The 17,323-nt window shown below is 42.3% G+C and overlaps 1 protein-coding gene and 1 pseudogene across 2 annotated transcripts in view; both read left to right on the forward strand.

Annotated features, from left to right (window-relative positions):
• The window catches only part of CNTNAP5 (contactin associated protein like 5), an 898,651-nt gene that overhangs the window by 630,692 nt on the left and 250,636 nt on the right, over positions 1–17,323 (forward strand). The window lies entirely within an intron of this gene.
• On the forward strand, positions 12,511–15,680 carry LOC114897305 (annotated as a pseudogene).

The raw sequence follows: 17,323 nt of genomic DNA on the forward strand, positions 1-17,323 counted from the left end.
CACACACACACACACACACACACACACACACACACACACACACACACCAAAAAGGAAGTATTAGCTTCCATTGCCCTGCCAAATTCTTCTACAAGGACAAGCTGGGCTCAAGTTCTCAAGTTTGTTTTCTTAATCATATTTTGGATAGCCATCATTGCAGAAGTACTGTTGCCAAAAAATTGTGACTTGATTACAGGCTGTAAAACTGTGCCAGATATCTACTGGGCACAGGACTAGTTCAAGATGCATCACTGTGAAGTAGCTGGAATATTTTTCTCTTTTTACAAATGTGCTAATGAGGTTAGTAAGTTATACGAAGAGGATTCCAGTTAGAGCCATCAGATCTAAGTTTTTTGCTATGTCTGGTATGCAGTACTTCTTATAAAAGGGGTCTAAAGCATGGGAGACAACCTTCTTCTATTTGAATCATTATGCATTGGTTGTCTGCTCTGGCCAGGCACTGAGGATATAGAAGTGATTAAGACACGGTCCCCCAAGTCCACAGAATTTATCATCTCATGTCCTTGTGGTAAGAAAACACCCGGATCTTTCCCACTCTGATTCATAATTCACACAACAGCAAGAGTGATGCTTTAAAAACAGATCTGACCATGCTTCCTCATCCCCTTCCCCTTCTACCTGTGCAAACTCCAAGCTCCTTACTCATGGCTTACAATTTTTGAAGGACATTGTTGTATAATGTGTTCATATGCATTAATTAAAAGTCTTAGGACAATGTCTGGTACTTATTACATCCTCCAAATTATGATCGTTATTATCTATTATAATTATTTAGGGGCCACAAACAAGGCCCCTGGTCTTTGTATTTCAGTCTCTCCCTCTGTACATGATGGGTGATGACAATAGCTTTTTATGATTGGTATCTAGTCAAGTTAAATGAGTTAACATTTAAACAATGTTGGAGAGTGACTGACACAGAGCAAGTGGTGGAGAAAATGTAGGTGTTTCTCCTTCTCTTCTTCCCCCTTCCTTTGGAAACATGTCGCTTCTCTGTGGGCAGCAGGTTCAGATCGATCTGTACAGGAGACCACAGGCTGTGTCCCTGGTAGCCCAAGCATCCTTTCTCGGTTGAGACTCGCTCATGGGTGATGTACGCATGGTGGCTCGCTAGCAGTTTAGCCAGTTGGAATAATCCTTGTGTTGTTGCTTCTATTCCAGAGGGACAATTTTCTTTCTGTAAATCAAGTGTTTTCCAGAGGACTCTTTGGGGCTGAAGAATGGTCATTCACCAGCTTAGAAGAGGGAAGCTTTTTTTAAATGTCTGTCTCCCTGTTTAATACATCATGCTGCCAGCCAAGGCGTGGGGACCACATAGAGCTTCCAGAAGGCTGGTCTCTTAGGTGAAGCTGGGGAGTGGATCTGCTTGTGTGGAAGGCCCAAGTTTTAAAGGGGTCTCTCTGGACTGGCGGCAGGTGGCATAATCTCTTGCTAAACTGGGCCATTAAAGAAAACTACTAAGTCATAAAGCTGCTGCGTTACCCAGAAAGTAAAGCACTGTCACCTTTGAATTGCCATGCGTTTTCACAGGCACTTAGAGAAATGCCTTTCACAGCAGCTTAGCACGCCGGTTGGCTCCAACCACAAGGGGTAAGGACAGGAGTCTCAGCACAAGGGTGGGGAGAATGATTGCAATGTGATTTCCATTGACTTATTTGCTCATTCATAAATTCACCCCCCCTTTACTAACATTTCTTGAATTCCTTTATTAAACTCTCACTTATTTACTCATTCTTTAATTCTCTCATTTATTCATTTCCACAATTATTTGTTCATGGGTTCAGTTACATTATTCATTCATTCATTCAGCCAGTCAGTTATTTAGCTGGCCATCCAGGATAAGCCACTTAAATAAATTTTTCAGCACTGATGGAGATAAGCCCTAAGGTTTCAGAATGGATGCTTGTCTTGTCCTCAAGGAGCTCACAGTTCAGAAAGGGAGTCAGACTTTGTAAACAGATATTTTCCGCCTGGTGTGGAAGATGGAATAGAAGCCAATAGATGGTGCAGAAAGAGTACAAAGGACACGGTGGTTAAATCAAGGGATATGAGGAGACTGGGGACAGTGCCCAGAGATGTGCTTGAAGAGATGCCCTCTGAGCTGAATCTTGTCCTAGAAACAGCTAACGTTTAATTGAGCATCTGTTTGTTGGAGGTGCCATGCTAGGCATTTTACATCCATGAGGTCATTCAGGTTTTCTAGCAATCATGTGAAGAAGGTGCCATTCTTTCCATTTTATAGGGAAGGGCACTGAAATCTTGAGAGGCTAAATAGCTCGTCCAAGTTCTTGCAAGGAGCGAATAGTGAAGCCAGCAGCTGGGTCTACATCTGTGATTCCTGTGCCTGGGTTCCTAGCCCAGGTGACACAGATGCTCTAAGGCAAACAAAAAAAGACCCATGTGTCCACCCTTCCTCTGGCCTGTGCTGCCTCCATCCATCGGTCAGTGCCACAGTGGAAAGCTCTTCAAGGAAGTGACCCTGAAGGAAGGAGGTCTGTATCATACTTTCCTGGAGCATCACTTTCCTCATTTATCAATTGGGATAATCATATCCACCTTTCATGATTTTCTGAGCATTTGATGAGAATTATATGAAACAAAAGTTCTTAAATTTTATTTCTCTGCAAAATGAACTGACATGAATGTTTAAAATGCCTTTTCTGAGGCCTATTCCCAGCAATGTTTATTCAGTAGGTTTAGGACAGCGATCAAAAGTAACATTTTTAGCAAGCACCTGAAGACTCTGGACCTTGGGAAGTATCCATATAAGGTGATTAGCACAGTGTATAGCATTTAATGTCTCCTTCCGTATTCGTCTCCCCACTTCTAAGGTGGTGGGGGGACTGGTCAGTGACTAAAAGAGCTGTTCTTCTTAAGACCTGAACACAAGGCTTATCCTGACCCCTTCTTGATGGACTTTTCACAGCACATTTTTATTGCAGATACCTGGCGAGCCCTTCCTCTTGGTGTGTGGGGATCAGGACACAGTCCAAACAACCAGTATATATTGAGGCTCCCCTGTGTCCTGTGCTGTATAAGCCACTATAAACCACCGACCCTTGTGCCCTAGGACCTCATACTTAACTTCCAGCTCTTCAAGCCCTTCCATTTAGGTCATCCTATTCCATATTTAATTCATCCAATTATCCTGTAGATACTCAACAGCCATGGGATCCTGGGCATGTTCACTTCTGTGAGGCTCAGTTTATTCATCTGCATAATGGGGACGATCAGTCACTCTTACCTCAGTGGGTTGATGTGCAGATTAAATAAAATTAAATGAGCAACGTACCTCATATGCTCAGTACAATATCTGGCATTATCTAAGAGCTCCGGAAATAGAAATCACGATCACCCAGCTCCATCATCATAGGAAGATCTAAATGCTGAAGGAATACAGAGGCAGGAGTGATCAAGTAAGGCTTTGCTGGAGACATACGGCTTAGGTATGAAGTTGAAAGATAGGTGTCCCAGGCTAGGCAGAGAAGAGAAAAGAGGAAAAATCAATCTTGATGAGCTCAGCAGTGGTATGGGTGTGGCGATGCAGTGAGCTTTGCCTCCTTTGAGGGCTCCTGGCTCACCTGTGTGTTCTAATACAAGATTACCATTGGGCAAGCACTTTTCTTGATCAGAAGAATGAAATAACAAGTGGGAGTCAAATGTGTCTCCCAGAAAGCTTGCTTGTTTTGGCTCACTTTTGCTCTGAGCCCAGGATTCCGGGGAGAGATAATGACTAAAAGTCAGTCTAGACCTTCCAAAGAATTTAAAAAGCCCAAGATGTACTAGCAGCTTGTGATTCCACATTCTGTGAAGTAAGGGAAGCAGAGGGACCCTTTGTCTGGGAGTCTTTTTTTATAACTATTCACAGCAGGTGAACTCAGGTCTCAGGAGCGACAATCAGCCTTTCCTGCTCCAGGCACAAGAGTTTGTTCTATTTGTATCTGCTTGTAAAGGGAAGATGGTAAGAGACATTTGCTGGTTAGACTGTCTGTGGGGACGGTTCCACACGGCTTTTTCCGTGCCACCTATGAGTATTCTGTCCAACTCTCATGCCTTTTATCCAGTTTTATTCTTCTGGAATGTCATTTCCTCACCTCCTTCTTTAGACTGAGCCCTCATTCTTTTCTCCTATGACTGTCCTTTGCCCATCACCATTCTCAAGGCTCCCCCTTGAACCCACATAATCAACAAACATCTATCCAATCTAGCATTGGTGATAAGAACTTGTGCTTGGTTTGCATCCCAGCGCTGACACTTCCTAGTTTTGTCAAGTTACGTGATCTAGGGAGTTACTTGGGCTCCTTGTTCCTTAGCTTCCTCCTTTGCCATTAATAACAGAACCTATGTATGAGGTTGTTGTTGTGGTTTACATGAGTTAATCGTTGTAAACTATAAGAAAAAAATTCCTGGCATTATATACCCAATATGTGTTAGCCTTATTTTCATCACTCTGTTACCAGAAGCCTTGACACTGTTTTCTTGGTGTTTCTGGGGATACAGTGATGAAAATAATAACTAATAAATTTTAGGAATATATAACACCAGGTGCCTTCAAAGCACCCCTGCAAATTAATTCAACAGCAATAACCGATACTTACATTTGAATATAGATGGGCTACCATGGTGTGAATGGTTGAATTTGATAATAGTTTTTGCTTTGGTCCTTAGCTGTGTGTGTGTGTGTGTGTGTGTGTGTGTGTGTTTGTAAGGGCACATGCACACGAGTTTGCTGGGACAGAGTAGGATAGTTTTGAGCCTTTTCTACATGTGAAGTACTGTGTCAAGCACTATCTTATTTCCCCAAAGATTTTATTCTGAAATAACCAAACCTACAGAAAAGTTGAAAGAATAGTAAAATGAGCATCCATAGGCTTTTCACCTAAACTCTCCAAATATTAAATTTTTGCCCCATTTGCACACATTTGTGCTACTCTCATCCACCCCCTTCCTGTCCTTCCTTCATCCTCATATAAAATGTTTTTTTTTTCTTTTTCTGAACTATTTGAAAGAAAGTTGTGGACATAGTGATAATTTAAACATGAAGACTTCACTTGCACCTCCCGACAATAGACACTATGCTATATAAGCGCAAAAATAAAACCATAAGAAGAAAATAAACATCACTTCAATGAATGTTATCTGGTATATAATCCATCTTGCCCCTACAGTGTCTTGTATAGCAGTGTCTGTTTTTCTATTTTTATTTGGATCTCAAGCAATGTCCCTAGGTGGGATTTAATCGCCCTGTCCCTTTAGTCTCTTTTAACTAGAAGGGCCCGCCCCCTAACCCATCTTGTTTTGTTTGCTTTTCATAACAGGCATTAAGTTTTTGAAGAGTACAAGCCAGTTGTTAAGTAAAATGTTCCCAGGGGGAGCAGAGTGAGGGAGGGGTGGATTGGGAGTTTGGGATTAGCAGATGCAAACTAGTATATATAGACTGGCTAAACAACAAGGACCTACTGAATAGCACAGGGAGCTATATTCAATACCCTGTGATAAACCATAATGGAAAAGAATATGAAAAATAATATAAATATGTATATGATCACTTTGCTGTATAGCAGAAACTAACACGTCTTTGTAAATCAAGTATAGGTCAATAAAAAATAAATTTAAGAAGTGAAATGTTCCACATTTTGTTTTTTTCCTGGTTATTTCTTCATTGTTAGAATACTTTGGCAGAAAGCCTCATGGCGGGTGTCTCCCATCAGAAGGCACATGATGTCAGTTTGTGCCATGACTGGCTTCCTCTGCTCCATCATTTGACTAAAGCAGCTCCACCAGATCTCTGCATTGTGAAGGTGATTACAATCAGTTATCTATGGAGCTCTATGCAGACATTATGTGAGTATCCTGTTCTCCATCCATGTGTTAATGGTCCTGACCTGTGTAAGTCATGACACTGGAGTTTGTAAAATGTCGTTTTTCTAATTATATTATCCCTTCTGCATTTATAGCTGTTTTTGTCTACAGAGCTTTTTATTTCTCACCTTGCCTCCATTTACCCTTGTATCAGTAGAGGCTCATAAATTATTTCGCTTTAAAACATTGTTACTATTACATTATATTTATTAGATGTTCAAATTGTCCCCAAATTAGCTAGTAATGGTTCCTTTAATTCTGTTCCTATGTCTTTCTTGCATGACCCCATTAATCTTGGAGCACTTCCATGCTTTCTAGCACAAGATGCTCCAAGATGTTACCTTGAACTATCCCTGCCTAGACCCAGACTCAGCTATTTCCCCAAAGAAGCCTAGTTCCTTTTTGTAGCAAATGGTATTTGAAAGTTAAGATCTAGGTGTTAGGTTTGTTTATTGCTTCTCAGCCTTTTTTGTGGACAGAGCTAAAAAATGTGTGTGTGTATGTTTAAATTATGAGTTGATACATTTATCTTTAATGCAAATCCAGCACCATTAGATCTTTTCTCATCATTCTATCTTCCATATATATTTCTCTTCTCTCACACTGAGAAATTATCCTAGCATCAATATATTTTCTAATTTATTCTATCCTGTAATATACACCAATAGTTTCAGAATCACATCAGCAATAGCACTACTAATAACAAGGTAAAGTTTAAGATTTACTTGAATTTAAAATTTTGTTCTTAGACTATATCCTCAGGATGTATAGCTAGACAGAATAGAGTATTAAAAAAGTTACTTGAATTATTTTTTTTTCTCCCTTGTGTTTATTTTATCTAATATATAGACAGGGTTTTTTGTATCTGCTTAATATTCAGTTTTAGGGTTTGCCTTTTTTCATCCTTTTGATTTAATTTTATGTTTTAAATATATAAAACATTTTAATGTTACAGAAGTCAAATATATTTACGATGGTTGACCAGGGATGTCTTGTTCTCACTTATATTGCTTTCACTCTGTTCTTACCCATCTCCTCTCGATAATCATTTAGTGTATCCTTCCTCTGTGTATCCCTTTTTCTCCTTTGTTCTTGCACAACATGTAGCGTAGTCTTTTGCACCTTAATTCCTGGAAATCATTCCATCTATCCTGGAAATCATTCTAGATTGGTTTAGAGAAATCTTATGTGGTCTTTATTATGACTACATAGTATTTCACTGTGTCAGTTAACTATACTGTGTCCAATCAAACATCTATTGATAGATAATTTACCTTTTTTCCAAAATTCTGCTACTTGTAATAGATATTCTGGGCTGCACAGCAGAATTTCAAGTATGCATTGAAACATCGTTTCCTATCATGTATCACTTTCCTGTTGATTTTAAGAGCTGTCACTGAAGGCAGTAAAAATCTTGATAGTCTGTTGAAGGTTTAGTTCAGTGGAAAGTGAATGCCTACTGTGGGCCAGGTGCTAGGCATACAAAGACTTAACGAGACATTCTCTTCCCTTGTATAGCTTACAGTTTAGCTGGGGGTCTGAGTCAACAAGTTGGAGTAATAGTGCTTGAGTGAGCCAAACACAGGATGCTGGAGGAGTTAGAAAAGACTTCCCACCGGAGATGATGCTGGCACTCTGACAATAAAATTGATAGTGTGACGAAGTCCAGAGCAGGGATGTCAGCTGAAAGAAAGATAAATAATTCCATGTTCCTCTTTGAGCTTTCTTTTTGTCAGTCACCTCCAGAGCCAGAATCTAAGATCCATGGAAGCAGAGTAAGTAGACTCTTCCATTTCAGAAGGCTTGTCTTCTTTTGTGACCTGGTGAGAGGTGACATAAGTGCTGGGTGACCCTTCTTAGGACCAAGGCAAGCACTTTGCAGTCAGCTCACTACTCTATGAGTTCCATCTTGGCTACCTTAGCTCTTACTAAAGGAAGGATGGGGACTACTATTTACTGTGTACTTGTGGTCCAGGTACTGGGTTATATATATTGTCTTAGAGTCAATCTCATCTAATCCTCATGATAAAGTGTGAGGTAGAGATTATTTCTCATTTTCATTTTGAGAAAACAGAGGTTCAGAGAGGTTGGAGAGAATTCCAGCATCACTCTGCTAGTAACTGACAGATGGAGGGAGTGAATTCATGTCTGTGTCAGTGCCCAAAGTTTTCCTCAGAATGCACCAAAACAGTGCCTGCCACAAAGATGCTCCTAAAAGCCTCTAAAAATGTCTCATAGCAACAAAAGCCCCTCCCTCTTCCCATCAGGTGACTTGGATGTGCAGCCCCCCTCCACCCCCCCACCCCACCCCGCCCCGCCCTTCCCCTGCCTGGGAGGCGGGCACAGGCTCCCCTTGGCCACATATTTGCTGCTGCAAGCTTTCAGCTTCCATGGAGCTTCTTTCCCAGAACCAGCTGTGAACACCTTACGCTCAAGGTCCGGGGTGGCATTCAGCCTGGTACCCCTCATCCCACAACCTACTCAGTCCCTAACATTGTGCTCTGCACACACTAGACTTTCCGTTAAGTTTTCCTTGAATAAACCAGCGAATCAGAAACAAAGCACCATGCAATGCTCATGAAATCTATTCAAGACCACACATCACCCCCACCAAGATCATAAAACAGATTTCCCAGGTCTCTTTGATCATGCCACTAATTGTAAAGCAAGGGAAAAGAAAACCCCCAAAAAACGTACATAAAAAGTAAAGGCTCGAGCGAAGTAGTAGAATAAATCACGGTCAAGTATGTTGTCTGGAAGTCGTCAGGTGTGTGGTCCAGGCGGGCTGGTGAAGGAGCGGCAGGGGCTGAAAGGGGCTCCCCGCAACCCCCTACCCCTCCAGCGCCCCGGGGGCTGCGGTTCCTGCTTCCAGCTAATGCAACGTGCACGGTGGCCCTACCAGGAGTCTTAAACCAGTAATGCTACCTTCCCCTAACAGCCGCAGAAGCCCAGACACTAAAAGCAGCCACGTCTGCAAGTGGTTTTAGCAGGCAAGGAGGATGCTCGCCTAGGCAGCTGGGCTGATCCACAAGGGAGGGGAAACAGCTCCTGCGGGAATTCTGAAGGCTTTTAAAGAAGTTGAAAACTGCTTTCCACCTCTTGTCTTCTCTCCCTTTAAAGGTTGAGGAGAAGGGGGCACAGATCCCCTCAGCAGAGGTTCCCAGAACTGTTTCCCGCAATGAAGTGATGCGTCCGCTCCTCCCGAGTCACTTCCTAAAAAGGGCTTGCAGGGCTTCCCTGGTGGCGCAGTGGTTGAGAGTCCGCCTGCCGATGCAGGGAACACGGGTTCGTGCCCCGGTCCGGGAAGATCCCATGTGCCTGGAGCAGCTGGGCCCGTGAGCCATGGCCGCTGAGCCTGCGCATCCGGAACCTGTGCTCCGCAACGGGAGAGGCCACAACAGTGAGAGGCCCACATACCGCAAAAAAAAAAAAAAAAAAAAAAAAAAAGGCTTGCAGCAGTTCAACTCTGATTTCTAGTCGGGTACCCTGAGCCAGCCTCTGAGTTCAGCTCAGCGCTGTGCGTTTGATTAAGCACTTACAGCATCACTGCTCAGTGGAGTATCTCCAGTTTACAGAAGCGGAGACTGAGGATCGGGGAGGTTCCCTGTCTCTGCTGGGGTCAGGAATGTGGTCAGTGGCAGAGCTGGCAGCCAGGTCCGTTGATCACAAAGCCCTTGCTTCCCTCCATCGCATCTGCCTCTACTGGCTATGGAAGCCCTTTCTAAGCCACTATTTACTCAGCGGCCATTGCCGAAGATTTAAATGGGGAGATGAGGGACAAACATATGAATAGTTAAATAACTCTCAATGCACAATGACAAGAGATGGCATGGATGGTAAATGAGTGGCAGAGACAGTGCTTTGAGGATTATTTAAGCTGTCTTTACCCTTGGCATAGAAAATTCACTTTGTCAACATAGATAACTACACAAGAAGTGACCCCAGGGACCTTTCTGTAGACTCGCTTTATTACAATAGGAGTGTAAGTGAATTGGCACACTTTCCAAAGGAGTGTAAGCAGCTCCCCACAGTGATTTAAGTTCAATTAAACTGGGTATTGACAATCTGTAGACTTCCTTCCAAGCATTGTGAGAGAAAAATGGAAGGTTTCTTTGCTGCCTCTGCAAAGTGGCAGATATGTGTATAGAATGAGGTTTTATTAATCAGAGTTATCTCTTGTCTCTCTCTCTCTCTTTTTCCACTCTCCTCCTGTTTGTTCTTTCTTCTGAGTGGTGATCTCCATGGTAACAGATAGAACAGCTTATAGCATCTGTAATGACTATTATTAATAATAATAATGATCATCACAATGATAATACCAATCGGATAGAACGAGAGCCAAAATAAGAGAGTTAAATGGTGTCTCTGTAGGTAAACAATTTACAGTTTCTGAAATGAGAGCAAAAGGGACCAGGCGGATCACCTAGAGCTCCAGGACGAAGGTTCCTAGAGGGCTTTCCTGGGGTGACAACGGGGAAAGATTTCACAGCAGGGATAAGGAAATAGAATATTCTGGAATATCCTGCCATTAGTACTCTGCTGACTCTTTGTGAAACCTCTTTTGCTTTTCTCTTGATGATGTTGTTGACTGCGTGTATTTTGATCATATCACTTGAAAGTTCTTTTACATGTGAACCGTTACATAATACATGCTGGTGATTAGCCTCCTCTTGATGAAGATCTCCTGAAGTCTTACATGGCGTTCAATGCTAGCCAAGGTGCTGATGGTCTAAGGATGAATGACCTCTGTTGACCAGTCCATTCTCAAGGAAAACAGTGTATAGTCTATCGCCAGCCCCAACCCTGCCACCAACGGAACTCTGGGCATCCCCACTTACTTGTAATCTCAAGAGTACTTACAACAGCATGAGACATCTGTCATTCTCATGCATACCACGTTTTCCCCCAAATGATGGTAAACTTTTGAAGAAGTTAGGCAGTGCACTATCCTCCTGTGTATGTGCCCTGGGGGCTATCACACAGTATACATAGAATGAGTGATACATTTCACATCCTGGGAGATCTCAGCTTTGTAAGGAGATAGACTTGAAAGCTAAATTCACAAAGCAACACGGGAAATGCTTTACTAGTCTTCATAACAACCCATTGTCATATCTTAGAAATGAAGCCTTGGACCTTTATAACACATGCTATTTGATGGCCTATGGCCTGTAATTCCTTTATGCTTAAAGGTGGCATGATACCTTGTATGGATTTGGGTTATGGTATCATTTATGCTCAGGCAAGTGCATTGGGCTGAATGCTGCTTTTAAAAAGCAAATATTTTATTTTTATTTTTTAATGAGATATAATTGGCATACAACTTTGTGTAAGTTTAAGATGTACAATGTGTTGATTCGATACATTTATATATTACAATATGATTATCGTGGTAGCATTAGCTAACACCTCTATTATGTCACATAATTATCTTTTATTTTTTCTGGTGGGAACGGTTAAGATCTAGTCTCTTAGCAACTTTGAAGTTTATAGTACAGTGCTGTTGACTATAATCATTATGCTGTGCATTCGATATCTAGAACTTATTTATTTGCTAATCACAAGTTTGTACCCTTAATTAACATCTCTCCATTTTTCCAAAGCTATAGTAAGTAAAACAGTATGGTATTGGCACAAAACTAGCCACATATACCAGTAGAACAGAACAGAGAGCCCAGAAATAAACCCTCATATAAACGATCAATTGATATTTGACAAGGGAGCCAAATATACTCAATGGGTAAAGGACAGTCTCTTCAATAAATGGTGTTGGGAAAATGAACAAGCCCATGCAGAATGAAATTGGACCCCTATCTTATACCACTCAAAAATTAACTTGAAAAGAATTAAAAGCTTCAACAGAAGACCTAATAGCATAAAAACCTAGAAGAAAACATAAGGAAGAAGTCCCTTTGACACTGGTCTTGGCAAAGATTTTTTGACTATGACAGCAAAAGCCCAAGCAACAAAAGAAAAAAATCAGCAAGTGAGACTACATCAGACTAAAAAGCTTCTGCACAGGAAAAGAAATAGTCAACAAAATTAAAAAGCAATCTAGGGAATGAAAGAAACTATTTGCAAACCATCTATTTGATTTAAAAAAAAACAAATATTTTAAATACATAGTAACTAATTTTAGAATAACTAAGATCCTTAGTGAATTGAATAGGTTTCTGCCAGTTCAAAAACCCTTCAAATGCAGTCCTCTCTTAAGCAGAGAATTTGTCTTGGGTAACTCAGTACATGTATTCCTTTAAGCAAGTTAGAAAGATGGGGCTCTGTTTTTCATCATGGGACTGAATACAGTAGAAGAAAGAATAGAAAATGAACTGGGTAGGTCTCGGACTGTGCTCGCAGCCGCGCAGAATGCAAGCTCCTTGAGATCAGTGGCCTTGTATGGTTTCCTCAACACTGTATTCCTGATACCTGAAACTGTGCCTGGCTCACAGGAGTGCTCTGAACAACCTTCAGAGAAATATTTACAGGACTGAACAATTTGATGCCTAATGGACATATTTAAAGGCCATCTGGTTCTGAATGATGACTGACGCGGGTTTGTGTGATATCCCGCACAGTCCCTGTCATCCCCGAGTGATAAGGAACACTCACGTCTAGCCCCAGCACCAGGGCAGAAAGCAGCTCTGAAGGGAGGAGAGCTTCCGCTTGCGGACCTGACAAAAGTACCGCCTTCCCACGGGGTTCTGCCTGCGGCTCTTGATCCAGACACCTCGCAGCTCTCGCAGGCAGATGGTGTGTGGCCGTCGCCGGACGCCCGCCGCTCCCCGGCCATGAAGTAGCGGCTGCTGGAGGCGTCGCTGCCCGACCGCCGGCCCCAGCCCAGCGCTGCGCTGCCGGGTCCTCCCGGCGGGGCCGGAGCGGCGTGGCCATGGCTGGCTTTCGTAGCCTGCTAGTTCTCCTCCTTGTTTTTCAAAGCAGCTGTTTGGGTTTCAGAAGCCCACTTTCTGTCTTTAAGAGGTTTAAAGAAACTACCAGATCATTTTCTAATGAATGTCTTGGTACCACCAGACCAGTAATTCCTGTTGATTCAGCAGATTTTGCATTGGATATTCACATGCCTGGGGTTACTCCCAAACAGTCTGATACGTACTTCTGCATGTCAGTGCATTTGCCAATGGATGAGGAAGCCTTCGTGATTGACTTCAAACCCCATGCCAGCATGGATACTGTCCATCATATGCTACTTTTTGGATGCAATATGCCAGCGTCCACTGAAAATTACTGGTTTTGTGATGAAGGAACCTGTACAGATAAAGCCAATATTCTATATGCCTGGGCAAGAAATGCTCCCCCAACCAGACTCCCCAAAGGTGTTGGATTCAGAGTTGGAGGAGAGACTGGAAGCAAATACTTTGTACTACAAGTACACTATGGGGATATTAGTGCTTTTAGAGATAATCACAAAGACTGCTCTGGTGTTTCCTTACACCTTACACGCCTGCCACAGACTTTAATTGCTGGCATGTACCTTATGATGTCTATTGACACTGTTATACCAGCAGGAGAGAAAGTGGTGAGTTCTGATATTTCATGCCATTATAAAAAGTATCCAATGCATGTCTTTGCCTACAAAGTTCACACTCACCATTTAGGTAAGGTAGTAAGTGGTTACAGAGTAAGAAATGGACAGTGGACACTGATTGGACACCAAAGCCCCCAGCTGCCACAGGCTTTCTACCCTGTAGAACACCCAGTAGATGTTAGTTTCGGTGACATACTGGCTGCAAGATGTGTATTCACTGGTGAAGGAAGGACAGAAGCCACACACATTGGTGGCATATCTAGTGATGAAATGTGCAACTTATACATTATGTATTACATGGAAGCCAAGCATGCAGTTTCTTTCATGACCTGTACACAGAATATCGCTCCGGATTTGTTCAGAACCATACCACCAGAGGCCAACATTCCAATTCCTGTGAAGTCTGATATGGTTATGATGCATGGACATCACAAAGAAACAGTGAATAAAGATAAGACTTCTATACTACAGCAGCCAAAACGAGAAGAAGTATTAGAACAGGGTGATTTCTATTCACTACTTTCCAAGCTGCTAGGAGAAAGGGAAGATGTTGTTCATGTGCATAAATATAATCCTACAGAAAAGGCAGAATCAGAGTCAGACCTGGTAGCTGAGATTGCAAACGTAGTCCAAAAGAAGGATCTTGGTCAGTCTGATGCCAGAGAGAGTGCAGAACCTGAGAGGGACAATGCTCTTCTTGTCAGAGACAGAATTCACTAATTCCACAGACTAGCATCTACTCTGAGGCCAGCAGAGAGCAGAGTTTTGTCATTACAGCAGCCGCTACCCGGTGAAGGCACCTGGGAACCAGAACACACAGGAGATTTCCATGTAGAAGAGGCACTGGATTGGCCTGGAGTATACTTGTTACCAGGCCAGGTTTCTGGGATGGCTCTGGACCCTACGAATAATCTGGTGATTTTCCACAGAGGTAACCATGTCTGGGATGGAAACTCTTTTGACAGTAAGGTTATTTACCAGCAAAGAGGTCTCGGGCCAATTGAAGAAGACACTATTCTTGTCATAGATCCAAATAATGCCACAGTACTCCAGTCCAGTGGAAAAAATCTGTTTTACTTGCCACATGGCTTAAGTATAGATAAAGATGGAAATTATTGGGTCACAGATGTGGCTCTTCATCAGGTGTTCAAACTGAATGCAAACAATGAAGAAGCCCCTCTGTTAATCCTGGGAAAGAGCATGCAACCAGGCAGTGACCAGAATCACTTCTGTCAACCTACTGATGTGGCTGTGGATCCAGACACAGGAACCATCTATGTATCAGATGGTTACTGCAACAGTCGGATCGTGCAGTTTTCACCAAGTGGAAAGTTCATCACACAGTGGGGAGAAGAGTCTACTGAGAGCAATCCTAAACCAGGCCAGTTCAGTGTTCCTCACAGTTTGGCCCTAGTGTCTCATTTGGGCCAATTATGTGTGGCAGACAGGGAAAACGGTCGGATCCAGTGTTTTAAAACTGACACCAAAGAATTTGTGCGAGAGATTAAGCATGCTTCATTTGGAAGAAATGTATTTGCTATTTCATATATACCAGGTTTGCTCTTTGCGGTGAATGGGAAGCCTTACTTTGAGGACCAAGAACCTGTACAAGGATTTGTGATGAACTTTTCCAATGGGGAAATTATAGACGTCTTCAAGCCAGTGCGCAAACACTTTGACGTGCCTCATGACATCACTGCGTCTGAAGACGGGACCGTGTATGTTGGAGACGCTCACACCAATACCGTGTGGAAGTTCACCTCAACTCAAAAAAAAAAAAAAATCGATCAGTTAAAAAGGCTGGCATTGAGGTCCAGGAGATCAAAGAATCCGAGGCAGTTGTTGAAACCAAAATGGAGAACAAACCCGCCTCTTCAGAATTGCAGAAGATGCAGGAGAAACAGAAACTGATCAAAGAGCCAGGCTCGGGGGTGCCCGTGATTCTCATTACAACCCTTCTGGTTATTCCGGTGGTTGTCATGCTGGCCATTGCCTTATTTATTCGGTGGAAAAAATCAAGGGCCTTTGGAGGAAAGGGAAGTGGAGGCTTAAACCTCGGAAACTTCTTCGCAAGCCGGAAAGGCTATAGCCGAAAAGGCTTTGACCGCCTTAGCACGGAGGGAAGTGACCAGGAGAAAGATGATGACGGAAGTGAGTCAGAAGAGGAGTATTCAGCACCTTCGCCTATACCCGCACCTTCCTCCTGAAAACGGGGCTTTGATTTAGGTTGATGAAATTTGCCAAGAATGCCAGATTCCTTTCCCTTTAGCACGTTTAGCGTTTTGTGTATTTAATTGTAAACTGTACTAGCCTGTGTGGGACTGTACACATTTCATTTACTTCGGTTTGATTTAGTTGGCTTCTGGTTCTAGTTGAGGAGTTTCCTAAAAGTTCATAACAGTGCCATTGTCTTTATATGAACGTAGAATAAACAGTTCTCTTCTTCCATCACACTAGTAATTTAATGATGGAAGGTTTGCTCATCTGCATTTTTGAGACTTTTCTGTAGTTCGTAAATAACCCCATTCTCTGCTTGAACACAGTATTTTCCCAATAGCACCTCCATTGCCAGTGTCTTTCTTTGGTGCCTTTCCTGTTCAGCATTCTCAGCCTGTGGCAGTAAAGAGAAACTTTGTGCTACATGACAACAAAGCTGCTAAATCTCCTTCTATTTTTTTAAAATCACTAACATTATATTGCAATGAGGGAAAGAAAAAAAAGTCTCTATTTAAATTATTTTTTTAAATTTTCTTCCTCAGTTGGTGTGTTTCGGGGATGTCTTATTTTTAGATGGTTACACTGTTAGATCACTATTTTCAGAATCTGAATGTAATTTGTGTAATAAAGTGTTTTCAGAGCGTTAAAAAAAAAAAAAAAAAAAAGAAAATGAACTGGGTAGCAAACCGTGGTATCAAGGGCAATGATTTTCTAGGTTTCTGGGTCTATGAGGACTAAACGACAAATTCTGTTTTAGACATCTGCAGAAATGCAAGGGATGAGAATAAATATAGAGACACATGAGTCTATTTCAGAGTGAAAAGATAATTGGACAAGATGATAATCATTTATCATATACAGCGGTGGCTATATTACAAGAAACTGCAGTCCAGACCTCTAGCTAACCTCATTTGCCAGATGAATTCCCTGCCCCCAACCCTCTAAGGAATGAAGTCCCCTTCCTCATTTTAATGTCATCGAAAAATTCGAACATAAAGATTCTTTACTCTTTTGCATGCCAGACAACAAGTTATGTGTCCATGTAAAGCAAGATACCGAATCAGTATAATATCATCATGGATGGAAAGATTAATATAAATATCCCATTTACCAATGAGGAAACTTCAGAGATGTATATAACTTGTCCAAAGTCTTACTGCTGGAGCAGAACATAGATGCCCATCATATGGGCTAGTTTCTAAAGCCAGAAGTCTCACGGTACCTTGAGCCTTAGATGCATCTCTAGAGACTAGAACTTAGGGTGGATGTCCTGTGGTGGAGGGCAGGTAATGGAGGCAGGTCAGCCAAGGTGGGTGTAAGGAGCCTGGAGGACTTTATGATGCTCTGCCAATCATAGCATTTAGACGATTTACTCCGCAGTCTCTGCATGAAAATGGACCGACTTGAGTTACAGGGAAACCTCTGCTGGTTTCCTTGTGTGGGACTCCAGTTCACAGAACTGCCAGAGGGAAGCATTTCCTGTTCTGGGTCTTTTGAATGTGTTTTCCCCATGGGTCTGCAGAGAGAAGGCAAGGCTCATAGTGCCTCCCCTTTGCCCCCTTTATGTGTTTGTGGGTCTTACTCTCTGGTCAGGGAAAGAACCGTGTTAATACGAGCGACCATGAGAACTCTAAGAGACCAGTCAAGACTTCTTCTTTTTGATGCTGTTGCTAATATCAGCATCTG

Source organism: Monodon monoceros, unplaced genomic scaffold, assembly GCF_005190385.1.
Source record: "Monodon monoceros isolate NGI ecotype Baffin Bay Population unplaced genomic scaffold, NGI_Narwhal_1 Super_Scaffold_16, whole genome shotgun sequence".
NCBI lineage: Eukaryota > Metazoa > Chordata > Mammalia > Artiodactyla > Monodontidae > Monodon > Monodon monoceros.